The sequence below is a fragment of the Marmota monax genome, unplaced genomic scaffold (assembly GCF_021218885.2).
Source record: "Marmota monax isolate L192 unplaced genomic scaffold, Marmota_monax_Labrador192_F-V1.1 WCK01_AAM20220418_F8-fsc00026, whole genome shotgun sequence".
Lineage (NCBI taxonomy): Eukaryota > Metazoa > Chordata > Mammalia > Rodentia > Sciuridae > Marmota > Marmota monax.
Window position 1 is genome coordinate 15886599 of NW_026693108.1, and position 14027 is coordinate 15900625.

Sequence of the window (14027 nt, forward strand, 5' to 3'; positions counted from 1 at the left end):
CCCGTGTAATTCTAGAAGTGGAAAGTGAAGGGATGTTTGACAGATATTCTTTACTCTGTGAAATTCTACACATCTTTAAGACAAGGAGCCAAACTGGAAAAAAAAATTGTTATCCAGATTCTTTTTTCTTCTTCTGTAAGTAGAATGTCACACCTTAAATTGTAGCTTTGCCTGAGTGCTGGAAAGAGTTTAATTAAATGTATCTATTTCAATAAATTCCTTAGACAAACAAGACTAGCTCAGGGCACATAAAAAATGTGAGCATTAATTGCATCTGAGATAGATTCTGTTGGACTGAAGCCTCACATCACGCCCTTTATCCTTAAGCCATAAACAGTAGGAGCTTATGTATCCATGTTTACTATAAAACTGCTGCCCCTGTACAGAAAGGTTAAGCCTCAGGTACCCACCCCCCAACTTCAGTTCAGAAAAGTAAGGGGGACCAACTTGAAAATTAGCCAAAAGGAATACTGATGCTGTATTTTATGATGTTTAGTGCTTTGGGGAGAGCACCATAGCTTGGTTTTTTGTTTTCCAAGTAAAAACCTCTTTGGGATAATATGTCAAAATATACTCTACTGTCGTGTATACCGGAAAAGAACAAATTAAAAGAAGAAGTAGAAGAGGAGGAGGAGAAGGAGGAGGTGGAGGAGGAGGAGGAAGAGGAGGAGGAGGAGGAGGAGGAGGAGGAGGAAGAGGAGGAGGAGGAGGAGGAGGAGGAGAGAGATTTGTTTATGGGACTGTCCCCTAATCCTCTCTAGAGGAAAAAAAACTATTTGGGTAACTTGGTTCAAATAAACTTTTTAATATCGCGAGAGAGAGAGAGAGAGAGAGAGAGAGAGAGAGAGAGAGAGAGAGAGAGAGAAATTCAGCTTGCTGATAGCTTAATTAAATTCCCTACCTACCCAACCCTGACTGAATCTGTCCCCATGGGAATGCAACTGAAAGATGAATTTGCTAATTAATGTTAATAAAGTGACTGGCCCAATTAGGACAAACTCACAGAAAAAGGAACATTCCATGGTGACAGTTAGTATACTTGTTCAGGGGAATTCTCCCAACAGTCACAAGCCATTTGGAATAGAAAACCTGAAATTCTATTACATTTGGTTTCACAGTGATAATGCCTGAGGTAACCTTATGGAGAAATGTAAATCAAATATGAAATAACTATTATTTCAGGATTATCTTTAATCACAGTTTGATAAACTTCAGTCCCAAACTCAAATCCTGAGAGGCTGACAATACTTTTGGCTTTTCAGATAATAGATCTGCATGCAGTAAAAGAATACTTAATGAACTGCCCTAACCCCTGTGAACAGAACAAAGTAGATTTTCATAAAATGTACATTGCCATATCATTCTTGAAATATTTAACGGGTAAGGTGGATTGTGATTATTCATTACGACAAAAATGGCCTTTGTTCTTCCCTCCATGTACATTTCTTCCAACTTGTAGCACTTCCTATAAGAATTAGAGGATATTTCTAGACTTTTTTTTTTTTTTTTTGGCAATACTGGGGATTGAACCCAGGGTTGTTCTACCACTGAGCTACATCCCTAGCCCTTTCTTATTTGGAGTTAGGATCTTACTAAGTTGCTGCTGGCATCAAACTTGCAATCCTCCTGACTTAACCTTCCAGAATAACTGGGATTATAGGCATGTGCACCCACACAATGAGATTTCTTGCTTTCTGGAGGCTAGGATGCTCCTGTAACTTGCTTTAACCCATAGAAAGCAGTGAAAGTGATGTTGTCCAATTCCAAACATGGATCATGAGACACTTCTGCTCAATCTAACCTTGCTGGTACCAGCTGAACTCGATAGGCTAGGCTTCTGTGGGAAAATGGAGTATAGGGAACAGGGACACAGCATCCCAAATGAGGCCACCCTAGACCAGATAGCCCTCTGTAATCCCGAGTGCTAACCATAGAAGCATGAGTGAGTCCAGGGAAGACCAGAAAAAAATCCCAGCTGATTCCAGCCCAAAAAGAAGACCGAAAAGATCATGACTAAGTAAATGTCTAGCTTTTCATTTAACCACTTAGTGGTTAAACAAAAGCTAACTGATGTTTTCTTTAAAAATTTATAAGACTTTGTTCATAGTTCCTAATTGAGAATGGTCATTTATACTTATAATAATTGTTTTTTGTTGTTGTTATTTTACTGACTTAGCTACTCTGCATCCTTCTAAATAATAAAACATTTAAGTTAGAGAGAAAAAAGGAAGTTAAGAGCATAGGCTTAAACTCTGACTCTGCACTTAATAGTCTGAACCTTGACATAATTGTTAACAATTCTGTGCCCTGATTTCTGCACCTCTCAAATGGAGACAACACCCCATATTTCATCAGGTGTACCTGAGGACCCATTGAGATTGTTTATCAAACCATCGGTATGTACTTCCTCAAAACGTGTTAGCCTATGAAAACTTAAGGGCTTCATATTAATTGACCTGGGGAGATGTGGCTGACATCCATCATTGCAGGAGGTAAGACAATATGGGTGATAAGTGGCACATGAATTTTGAATAGTTAAGTACAAATAGAACAATATTATTTTTCCTTGTGCTTTTAGACTGTTTTAAGTGCCTGATAACTCCATGTGCTATGTGCCTCCAGTGATTGCACATCCTTCAGCTGGTACCTAAAAGATTTGGGAAACCCAATGACTTCATATAATTAGCAGGGATAATATTAGTATGTGGCAAGGAACACTTACAGATCCCAGCCTGGGAACAGGTTCTCATACCCGTGAACAGTTACACAAAGAAAAGACTTAAACGCTCTGGACTTGGAGTTGATTGCTTTAAGCTGTCAGCGACTACTTCCGAAAGGCCCAGTTACTCATACATATTGATGAAAGAAAAGAAATCACGACTTGTTTGAAATAAGGCCTGATATATTAAAAAGAGAGGCGGGAGGGAGAGGCTGATTTGCTGGTCCATCTCTACGTGAGACTAACAGGCCTGTGGCATTGAATGTCAATTTTCTTTTCTTTTAAATAGGAAAATGGGTTTCCTACAGTGTGTTGTCAAGAGGCAGGAGCCATTTTTTTCCCAGATTACCAAACTGGATATAAAAGAGGGTGTTAATAAGGTCCTCATTGATTTTGGAGACGAGGTGTGTTTAGGGAGAATTTAATGTTCACTTCAAGGCATGGTTAATTAGCCCCCTTAACCAAGACTTTGTGCACATCTATTAGGTGTAAAATAGAAAAACCATATTGACAGATTTCTCACACATCCAGTGTCTCACAGAATTATGTGTCATGGTGGGCAAGACTCTTCTCCCCATTGTAAATTGCTCCCTGGAAATTGCATAGGCGTTTGCGAGAGTTCTGTTTGTATGTAATAGGGCCATGAAAATGACTGATACTAAGCTTCTGGTCTTTAAGCCAAAGCTTTAAGAAGAATACTGGCTCCTCTAGTTACTAACTCTTTAACTTTGGACAAGTCATTTAAACTTGCTGGTGTTCAGTTCCCTTGTCTGTAAATTGGTAACCACGTCAATTACTTGGTCTGGTTATTGATGCTCAGGGTGGTGCGTAAGCGAGCCCAGGGGCTGTCATTAGCACACTGGGCTTCTTCTCTCTAACCTGTTCCCTGCAAATGACTCCTGTTACCCTCCCACTCCAAACACAAACATACTCCTTAAACTTAATTTTTATATATGATATGTTAAGAAATTTGTAATGTTTTGAACAACCCACAATAAAAAATTAAAAAAAAAAACTTAATTTTTATTACTTATATTGTCAAAAATTAACTCTTGCCTTTGAGGCAATGAAGTAAAATGCGATCAAATTTTTCTGAAGTTCTGGTATTGGCGTAGTCGTTTTGAATGAATTCAAGGTTGAGAAGCTTGTAGTTCCTAATTCTTTATGTGCTTACTCTTGGCTATTATATCTAATAAATTCTCTAATCAGTTTCTTGCTGTATGAATAAGCTTTTCCCAATGATTCACTTGTTATTTCTGGCAATTAAAGTATCATTTGGGACACAGAGGCGGCAGGGTTACTAATATTTCCAGGCTATGCATAAAGAACCAACTCTCCCTCCTCACACCATCCAACCAAACCCAAGAGCCCAAATGATAGTTTTAATATTCATACAGGATAGAAAGGCAAGTGGCCATCATTGTTATTTTCAACCACACTTAGCATTGGCACTGACATTGTCTGTTTCAGATACAACTGACCCACACTCATATGCCAACAGAAAGTGGGTTCTTCCTAGAGTGTACAGATTGACTGAAGGTCTCTGATTTACAAGCATAAGCTCACATACTCACTCAGAAATTTCTCATGCAATGAATAAAACAGTATAAACTGTAAAACACACAAAGGCAATAATTCTGCATTTGTTTTATGCCCTGCCCATTTGTAGTTGGAGATTTCCACTTAGGCTAAGGTATTTAGACTTGAAGTACCAAATAAATAAAAGCTTTTTCATAATGTTTTTATTTTCTCTAAGTTCTAACGTAATTTCTCAGCATGATTTCACATGCAAAGATAAAAACTTAGCTTTTTACTAATGGTGGTCACAAAATAACTCCTCTCTCAAAGTGCACAACTCTGTGTCTGAAACAAATTCGAGTTTACTGTGACTTCTGCCTCATGTCTTCTTGTAGTTCCATGTAGATATGATGTGTTGTTCTGTATCTTATATTGTCTAGTATTAGAAGATAAATTTAAATCAGTCATAGGCAGTGTTGAGGAATCAGTTTAAAATGTTAAACTTTTTATTATCAAAAACTGTAAACATGTAGTCAGGCACAGTGGTGTACACCTGTAAGTCCCAGTTGCTCGGGAGGCTGAGGCAGGAGGATTGCGAGTTCAAAGCCAGCCTCAGCAAAAGCAAGACCCTAAGCAACTCAGTGAGACCCTGTCTCTAAATAAAATACAAAATGGGGTTGAGGATGTAGCTCAGTGGCTGAGTGCCCCTGAGCTCAATCCCTGGTACCTGTCCCCTCCCCCTAAAAAAGAAAAAAAATATTATAAACACATAGAAAAACAGAAGGAAGTAAAATGAACAAAGACCACACAGATTCAACAATCATGTGGTTTTGTGTCATAAATTTTCTTAATACTCAATTTCATAAAATGTGAGATATTTGTAAAGACTCTGAGATTCTTCTCCATGATATATTATCAGGACTGGATATTAAATAGAGTTTATATTTTTCTGGTATTGTTTTAAATCAAGACACAACAATGGAATTGAAGACACTATTTTTCTTTATTCCACTGTTTTCAAATGAGATGAACCCCGCAGTCAATTTTCTTATCAATGTTTTTTTTAAAAAAAATTTTAATGGTTATATTTCTGTAGGAACATTAACGAGGACTCTGGTTACAGATCGATATGACAGTGACTAAATATAGATTTACTTACGGGGCAGACTGAAAGGAGCCATGTTGGACAAATGAGTAAATAATGTATCTTTTAACAAGTTCATAATTATGTATTTATTACATAAGCTTTTCCACAAATAGCTCCAGGGAACGGTTACAAAGGCTGCCTAACCAATGCTCATTCCAACAACCACACCAAGCACTGGGGCCACCATGACACCAGACCAACAGGAGTCCTAGGATTGTTTTTTCTTCCTTCTTGAGAAGGAAGAGAACAAATGAGATGAAGAAAAGTGTTGGTTGCAGACAGGAGGGAAATCTAAAGAAATTCATTTATCATGGGATATTTGACAAGCATCATACGCAGGAGATATACCAATGCATAAATAACATACAAATTAAGGACAAATGATACAAATTACATATTCATAAAAATATTATCCTAATTCAAAGCAACCAAAAGTAGCTTATTAACTCAGAAAAAGCAGAAGAACTGGGAAAAGAAAACCTGAGCTGTGGTCTCTGTCCAGCCACCTCCCATGCTTGGAGCAGCTGTTCTTCCTGGGTGGGACTCTGTCCCATCTTGAATTTCTATTTATTTTTTAAGATGTATGTCAAATACAGAACCCTTTAATGTTCAAACACGAGAAAAACTAGGGATAGTAGGAACCTCAACACTATAAAATCTATCTATGCTAAATCCAAGGCCAACATCACCCTAAATGAGGAAAAATTTGAAGCATTCCCTTTTAAAAATGGGAACAAGACAGGGATGCCCTCTGTCACCATTCCTATTCATAATAGTCCTTGAAATTCTAGCCAGAGCAATTAGACAGATGAAATAAATTGAAGGGATTCGAACAGGAAAAGAAAAACTCAAACTATCATTATTTGCCGGCCACACGATTCTATACTTAGAGGATCCAAAAAAATTCCACCAGAAAACTTCTAGAGTTAATAAATGAATTCAGTAAGTAGCAGGATGTAAAATCAATACCCATAAATCAAATGCATTTCTATACATCATTGATGAATCCTCTGAAAGAGATATTAGGAAAACTACCCCATTCACAATAACCTCAAAAAATGTAACAAAAGAGGTGAAAGACCTCTACAATGAAAACTACAGAACACTAAAGAAAGAAAATAAAGAAGACCTTAGAAGCTGGAAAGATCTCCCATGTTCTTGGATAGGCAGAATCAAAATGGATCAAATGTATGATATGTCAAGATCATTGTATTGTCATGAGCAACTAATAAAAAAATGGCCATACTACCCAAAGCACTGTACAGATTCAATATGATTCCAATTAAAATCCCAATGTCATTCCTCATAAAAATAGAAAAAGCAATCAGGAAATTCATTTGGGAAATAAGACCCAGAATAGCCAAAGCAATCCTTAGTAAGAAGAGTGAAGGAGAAAGCATTACAATACCAGATCTTAAACTATACGACGGAGCTACAGTAACAAAAATAGCATATATAAAAAGACTCAAAAAACTTGACACTAGAAAAACAAACAACCCAATCCATAAATGGGCTGAAGAGCTGAAGAGACACTTCTCAGAAGAAGATTCACAATCAATCAATAAATATATGAAAAAATATTCAACCTCTCTAGTAATTAGAGAAATGCAAATCAAAACTACTCTATGATTTCATCTCATTCCAATCAGAATGGCAGTTATCAAGAATACAAGAAACAATAAATGTTGGCGAGGATGTGGGGAAAAAGGCACACTCATACACTGCTGGTGGGACTGCAAATTGGTGCAACCAATCTGGAAAGCAGCATGGAGATTCCTTAGAACACTTGGAATGGAACCACCATTTGACCCAGCTTTCCCACTCCTGGGTATGTATCCTCAAGACTTAAAAACATCATACTACAGTGACACAGCCACTTCAATGTTTATAGCAGCACAATTCACAATTGCTAAACTGTGGAACCAACCTAGATGCCCTTCAATAGATGAGTGGATAAAGAAACTGTGGTACATATACACTATAAAATATTACTCAGCATTAAAAAAGAATAAAATTATGGCATTTACAGGTAAATGGAAGGAGTTGGAGAATATCATGCTAAGCAAAATAAGCCAATCTCAAAAAAAAAACCAGGGGCCAAATGTTTTCTCTGATAAGTGGATGCTAATCCATATGGGGGGGGTAGTGGGATAAGTGGAGGAACTTTAGATGAGGCAAAGGGGTTGTGGGGGGAGAGGGCAAAGGGGTAAGAAAGATGGTAGAATGAGACATCATTACCCTAGGCACATGAATGATTGCATGAATGGTATGACTCTACTTCATGCACAACCAAAGAAGTGAAAAATTCTGCTCCATTTTTGTACAATGAATAGAAGAGTTTTCTACTGTCATATATAACTGATTAGAACTAATTAAAAAAAGATGTATGTCAAATATCATCTCCTTTTAAAAGTTTTTCCTAAGTAATTTTGGCAGATGGTCATTCCTTTTTCTGTTCACTGAAGTAAGAACTAACATTGATCAAGTGGTTACTGATATAACAAGGGCCTCTTTAAATGCATTATCTTACTTAGCTGTCCAATAACACTCTGAGATGGTGCTTACTGTTCCCATTTCAGAGATGAGGAACATGAGGTTTTATGATATTAAGTAATTCACTCTAAGTCACATTTAGTAAAAATTTTGTTACAGTTTTTCATGAAAATAAATTTATTTGTACAGGATGAAATTATGTCTTTTTCTTGCTAGTTAACCTAGAACAAGAAACGTCTCAATAAACACTTAATAAATGATGAAATTCATTCCTTTATTCTGGTCTCCAACTAGAGTCCAGAGAAAACAGTGCAACAGGCAAAAGCTTACTAATATCTGTGAATTGGAAAGACATGACATAAATTTATGTTTTCTAACGCCTCAGGTCACAGAGGTACAGATGGTTAGACCCAGATGTGATCATTCAAATGATAAACCTAGAGATCATGTAATTCAGGCCTTCCTTTTACAGAATAGCATGTGGAGGCCCCCAGGAGCACAGGAGATTGCTGGGAAACTGGGACTCCAACTCACCGCAACCAAGTCCCAATCCTGTGTTCTTTCTCTGTTATCAGGAACATTTCCACACCAGGCATTCTGTAACTAAGCACTGTGGATGGTCATCTCCCGGAGGAAAAAGAGTACTTATTCTAAAAATTCACAATATTTAATTAGAGAGTACATAAGCTTTATTCTTTCAGGCCATATCTATTGTCTTCGAAGTATACCAAATGCCATTTGTCATAATCCCATAAGGGACAGCTGAGTATATCTGGGAGTCCAACAGTCTGAACTTTGCATCATTTACCAGCCATATACCCTGAGACAAGTTACCCAATAGTCTGTGAACCTCAGTTTCTTTGCTTATAAAATGTGAATGAATGATTACCTTTACTTCATAGGGCTAGGGGGAGGATTAGAAATAAATGTATGTTAAGATCTCCTCTCATTTTGGGGCTGACTAACTAACTAAATAAATAAAAATTAAAAAATTAAATAACTAAAAAAGGTGTTCTGTCCATCTACAACTAAAATTATTAAAACAAAAAGATTTCCTCACATCTTTATCTACAAAGTTATTAATTGCTTTAAAATATAACCAGGATTTATTTTAATCAGAAATGCCTAGAGATATGGACAAGAAAATAATTGCCATTAAAGAAGTAGCAGTAGTATATTCTTGTAGATCCCTAGAAACAGGAGGCAGTGCCCACCATGCAGGGCCACTTTACAAGGTAAAGTACCAAGGCCACTGAAGAAGCAGAATGGTTGAGGAGAAAGCATAGGCAATAACCTTTCTTGTGAAGCTGATCCCCCAAATCCAAAGGCCCAATGTTTTTTTCTGATATGTGGATGCTAACTTACACTAGGCGGGACAGGGGAGAGTGGGGGGAAGGGAGGGGCCATGGGAATGGGAAAGACAGTAAAATGTATCAAACATAATACTCCTGTGTTCATATATGAATCCATGAACAGTGTAACTCCATATCATGTACAACCACAAAAATGGGAAGTTATACTCCATGTATGTATGATGTGTCAAAATACATTCCACTGTCACGTGTAACTAACAAGAACAAATAAAAAAAAATTTAAAATAAACTTTAGTGTGGTTTTTGTGGAAAAGAATGGACAAGTCATGATAGGTTTGCTGAGTAATTTTAAGATAATTTGAATAATTTCATAGGGCTCTGGATTCTAGGAGTGTCTCTGTGCCTGGCCCTGAAATGATTTAGGGCATGAGAATTCTAACTTGGTGTGTGAGAATTTCATACACAGACTCAGGTTCAGTTGCTTCATCTATGAATGGCATGCTCCCAGGCAAATTGCTTATTGTCTTTAGAAATTAGCTAGCCCTGGAAGGGGCTGTCTGTACAGGATTAGCAAAGCTTGACATGTCAAAATATCATGAATTACTAAAAATAAAACCAACAGGATTAATATACTAAATTTACTAGAAATCTTGTAAGGAACACTGCTGAAGATGACTGCTCAGACTTCCCTGTTATTAAATAATGTGGTTTATAGTATGTAGCGAAAATGTGGAACACATTTTTCACATTAAATGTGAGAGAAAGACCAGAACAAAACAAGAATGAATGAGAAATTCTATTTCCTTTCGTAAAACAGCATGTCTGAGCCTCATTTTCCTGATCAACCTTTTCTATTTCTATGATTTGTTGTCCTTTCCTTTAGAAAACAAGTTCCTAGGAGCCTCAAGAGGCTTGAGACTCTGATTGTGCAATGTCTTTAACTAGCTCTATGAAATTTGGGGCTAGACAATTCCTTGTTCCGTTTTTTTTTTTTTTTTTTTTGCCTTGGGTGCTCAGTAGCATCTTCGGTCTCTAACTATCAGATGCCAGCAGCACCCCACCCACCCCAACCCTGATGGTCAGATGGTGAGTAATGTCTCCAGGCAATAGAGGATGATCCTGGGGGTGAAGTCACCCCCAGTGAGAACCAGAACTTCACACAACTCTCAGTCCTTTCACCTGGGGTCCTGAAAGTCTTTTATCATTTCTGTGGTCTCATTATCCCTGGTCTCAGAGAAGAAAATGAAGTCACAAGGCACAGAGAGCTAAATGGCAAGTGCAAGACGGATCTTAGTAGATGCTGTTTGAAAGAACAGTTGTGAATCTCTTGTGAAGTATATGAAAATGTGTCCAGGTGTCCAGGTGTGTGCTTTAGAAGGCAGGACACAGATTTTGCCAGGTTGCTCTATTTGTGCTTTGGTGAGAAAAGAAGGCAAGGAAACTTGGAAATTTTTCTAGGATTCCTTACCTGCTTTAGCTGGGTGTGCGAAAGCTTACATCACAAACAGGCAGTTCTGGCTTTGAGTTTCTTATTTTGTCACACAAGATGGACATCAAATGAGTAGACAAGAACTAAACTGACTAACATTGCTATTGGATGCAAAAACAGGCAAGGAGCATAGTGACCATTTGAGATTTGCTATGATGAGATGGGCCAGATGTTCACAAATATGAGAACACATGCCTGGGGACGTGGAGTTCAACCCCAAGGTGCCTTGAGTTTCCAGTACTCCTGTTTGTTGGAATCTGATTAGCAGTGATGAAGAAACTATGTTGGTAAAATTATAGAACCAAGGGGAAGCTCAAAAGAGAAAAATAAATGCAGATAAAGGAGCACACAGTTTTACAGGAAACAAACATTGGTAACATATCAGAATGTTTTCATATGACATTAGACTTGTCTTTGTATTAGCCATGGTGACTAAATATTTCATTCCTCTCACAAAAAAAAAAAAAAGATTCTTACACCTGACTCAGAGTTGAGAATATTGAATTGAAACTGTGTCAGGGTTGAACTTTTGATTTACTTACTTTTGGGTACTTGGTTTAAAGTCATGTTGTACCTCATAAATTAAGAGAAACATTTTATAACAAATTAATGTCCATAAAAGAAATATTCACTGAATATACGAATTGAGAATGCAGCAGGGTCAGACAGGTCAGACTGGCTTGTGTGAGACCTGATGGGGTTTACATTATACAGGCAGAGGGTATAAAACTAGAACGTCATTTATTCTAGTTGACAGAATTTATAAAACCTTCTCTCTCCCCACCTGCTCCTGTGGTTCAACCAGCCACAAAAAGAAACAAGACACTCAAAACTGAACTAATAGCTTTGAATAAACTGCCTGACTTCATATTTGCTTGAAAAATAAATGGCAAACCCTAAGCTTTTGATGAATTCAAATCTATGGGAAGTATTCTGAAACGATTATATGTGCTAGTGATATTGCACAGTGCCCCAAATGAAGGTAAGCCTGAACTAATTACAGAATGATGAGAGAAAAGTCTTTGTGCTTTTATTACCAGAGATACAACCTCACTTCAAAGTAGATAATTTAAGTATGTGGCTTACAGAGAAATGGTTTATTGGTTAATGTATTCTGCGGCTGCATATTTGCAGGCTTTAGCTGGCATCCTAAAGGAGTCACACCTTAACACATGAAAATTTGGAGAATATATTTGTTTCCCATTGTGCAGAACAGGCACTGCCCTGACTCTTGGAGGATTCAGGCACATTTTCATACATATTTGTTTTTGGTTTAAACTGAGTGGCTGACCTTTTTGGTTTATCAGCTCAAAGTATTTATGTATTACGGAAGGCTGGAATTGTGTATAGAGAAGGATTTGTCTGGATTTTACCTCTTCTTTTCCTGCCTTCTTTTGTATTTGAGATGTTACTTAAACTGACTACATTTTAGGAAAAAAACCCCACAAAAACCCTAAAGCAACTGTTTTATTCAGTGTCTTGATAAATGTAAGTTTATTTGATATACATTCTAAGTTATATGTTTGCATGTTGCAGATAAACACAGTAGTTTTGCAGAGAGCCTTATGAAAAGGGTTGAGTAGACTCATATTAGTATACTCCTCTCTGGTTTTAAAAAGAGTAGTGACAGAAAAATATTAAATATATATATACACACACACACACACACATACACATATTAAGTGGTGAAAAATATGAAAGAATATAAGACATGAAGTGTGCTTTGAGGAGCTCCAATATATATATTTGGTAGCATTTTTCCCAGAAGGAAAAACGGAGATGATAGCAGAGAAAAATTTAGGTGGTAATAGTTGAGAATTTTCCAAAAGTAAAGAAAAGTAGAAGTTTTGAGATTGGAAGTAATTGTGGTATTAGCCTACCTAGTCCCGATCTACTCTGCATAAAAATAATTTAGAATTGAGACAGCAATATTCTAATGCTGTGTTGGAGCAACTGTCAGCACAAGGTTTAGAATTAATGGGTGTTGTCTTTCAAGTGAAAAGCACCATAATAAATGTACTACCTTAATATTTATTATGGTGAATCTAAGGACAAAGGAGATTAAATATGACACATCATTTATTTTTTACAAACTCTGGGAAAAAAAACAGGAAATAATAATTTGGGATAATGTAATTGTGTAAAGCTTCTCATTGCTTTCCAAAAAATATATAAATGGAGTCTTTCAGAGATTGTATTCACAATCATTGTGCATGCACACTTCTCTTCTAAATGTGCATTGTTGTTATTTTCTTTTATTTTATAGAAGAAACAGGATCTAGTAAAACCTGGATTTGTTTTTCAAACAAAACAAAACAAAATAGATTGCAGTACTATAAACACAGGTTCTGCAATGAGCCCTATATTTATAAACGTACAAAATCCACTTTTACATTAAGGGCATTTGAAATTGCAAGGGCTCATAAAGAATGACCTGAGGCTGTCTGATTAAAGAATTTATTGAGTTTTTTTTTAAATGCTATCCTTCTATAAGGTGTTGAAAATAACATTATTTTCTACCTGTCATGGAAGTTCCTATGTTTTTTGTTTTTTTTTTTTTTTGGTACCAGGGATTGAATCCAGAGGTGCTTAACCATGGAGCCATATCTTGGGCCCTTTTTTTTTTTACATTTTATTTAGAGACAGGTTCTTGCTGAGTTGCTTAGGGCCTTGCTATGTTGCTAAGGCTGGCTTTGAATTCATGATCTCCTGCCTCAGCCTCCTGGGCTGCTGTAATTACAGGCCCAATAAAAGTTCTATTTTGATGTCCATTGGTACTAGAAAGAGATCCATGTTCTCAGGGACCTTTCTCTGGGGTTCTCTCTTTTATAGCCTTGCCAGACTCCTCCTCTCACTTGGGGGCTCAGCTAACTTCCCCTTCCTAAACACCATCCTTTGAAGAGTGATAGGGCCACTGCCTCTGTCACCTCACCCCTTGTAATGGAGGCCAGTGTTTCTCATGGCTCTGTCATTGTCTTGTCTATGCAACACAGGCCTTGTCCTGCACCCAAGAGAACTGGCATATCTTTTAATTTAGTGAAGTTAATATTATTTCACTGAGTTCTTGGTATGACAAAGTATGCAAAGGACCATGTGGTTGAAATACCAAGAAGTGACAAAGATTTTTAAGTGACAGTCCCTGTTTTGAAGGAATTTGCAATCTAATAGAGGAATGAAGAGAGGACATAATTCATTTGAAAACACCCGAGAGCCACATGGCAATATCTAAGTGTCAGAGGAGTGGTGAGATTATTTTTAACTGTTTTAGAACCCACTATTCATTGGAGTATCAGGGTTTTGTCCTCTTTAGTCTTTGTCACATTGCCATCCTGATCATGATTGTACTGA

The 14027-nt window shown here is 37.1% G+C and overlaps 1 protein-coding gene across 2 annotated transcripts in view; it reads right to left on the reverse strand.

Moving 5' to 3' along the window:
• Positions 1-14027, reverse strand: part of Gpc6 (glypican 6) — a 1048357-nt gene that overhangs the window by 170425 nt on the left and 863905 nt on the right. The gene's annotated exons all lie outside the window — the stretch shown is intronic.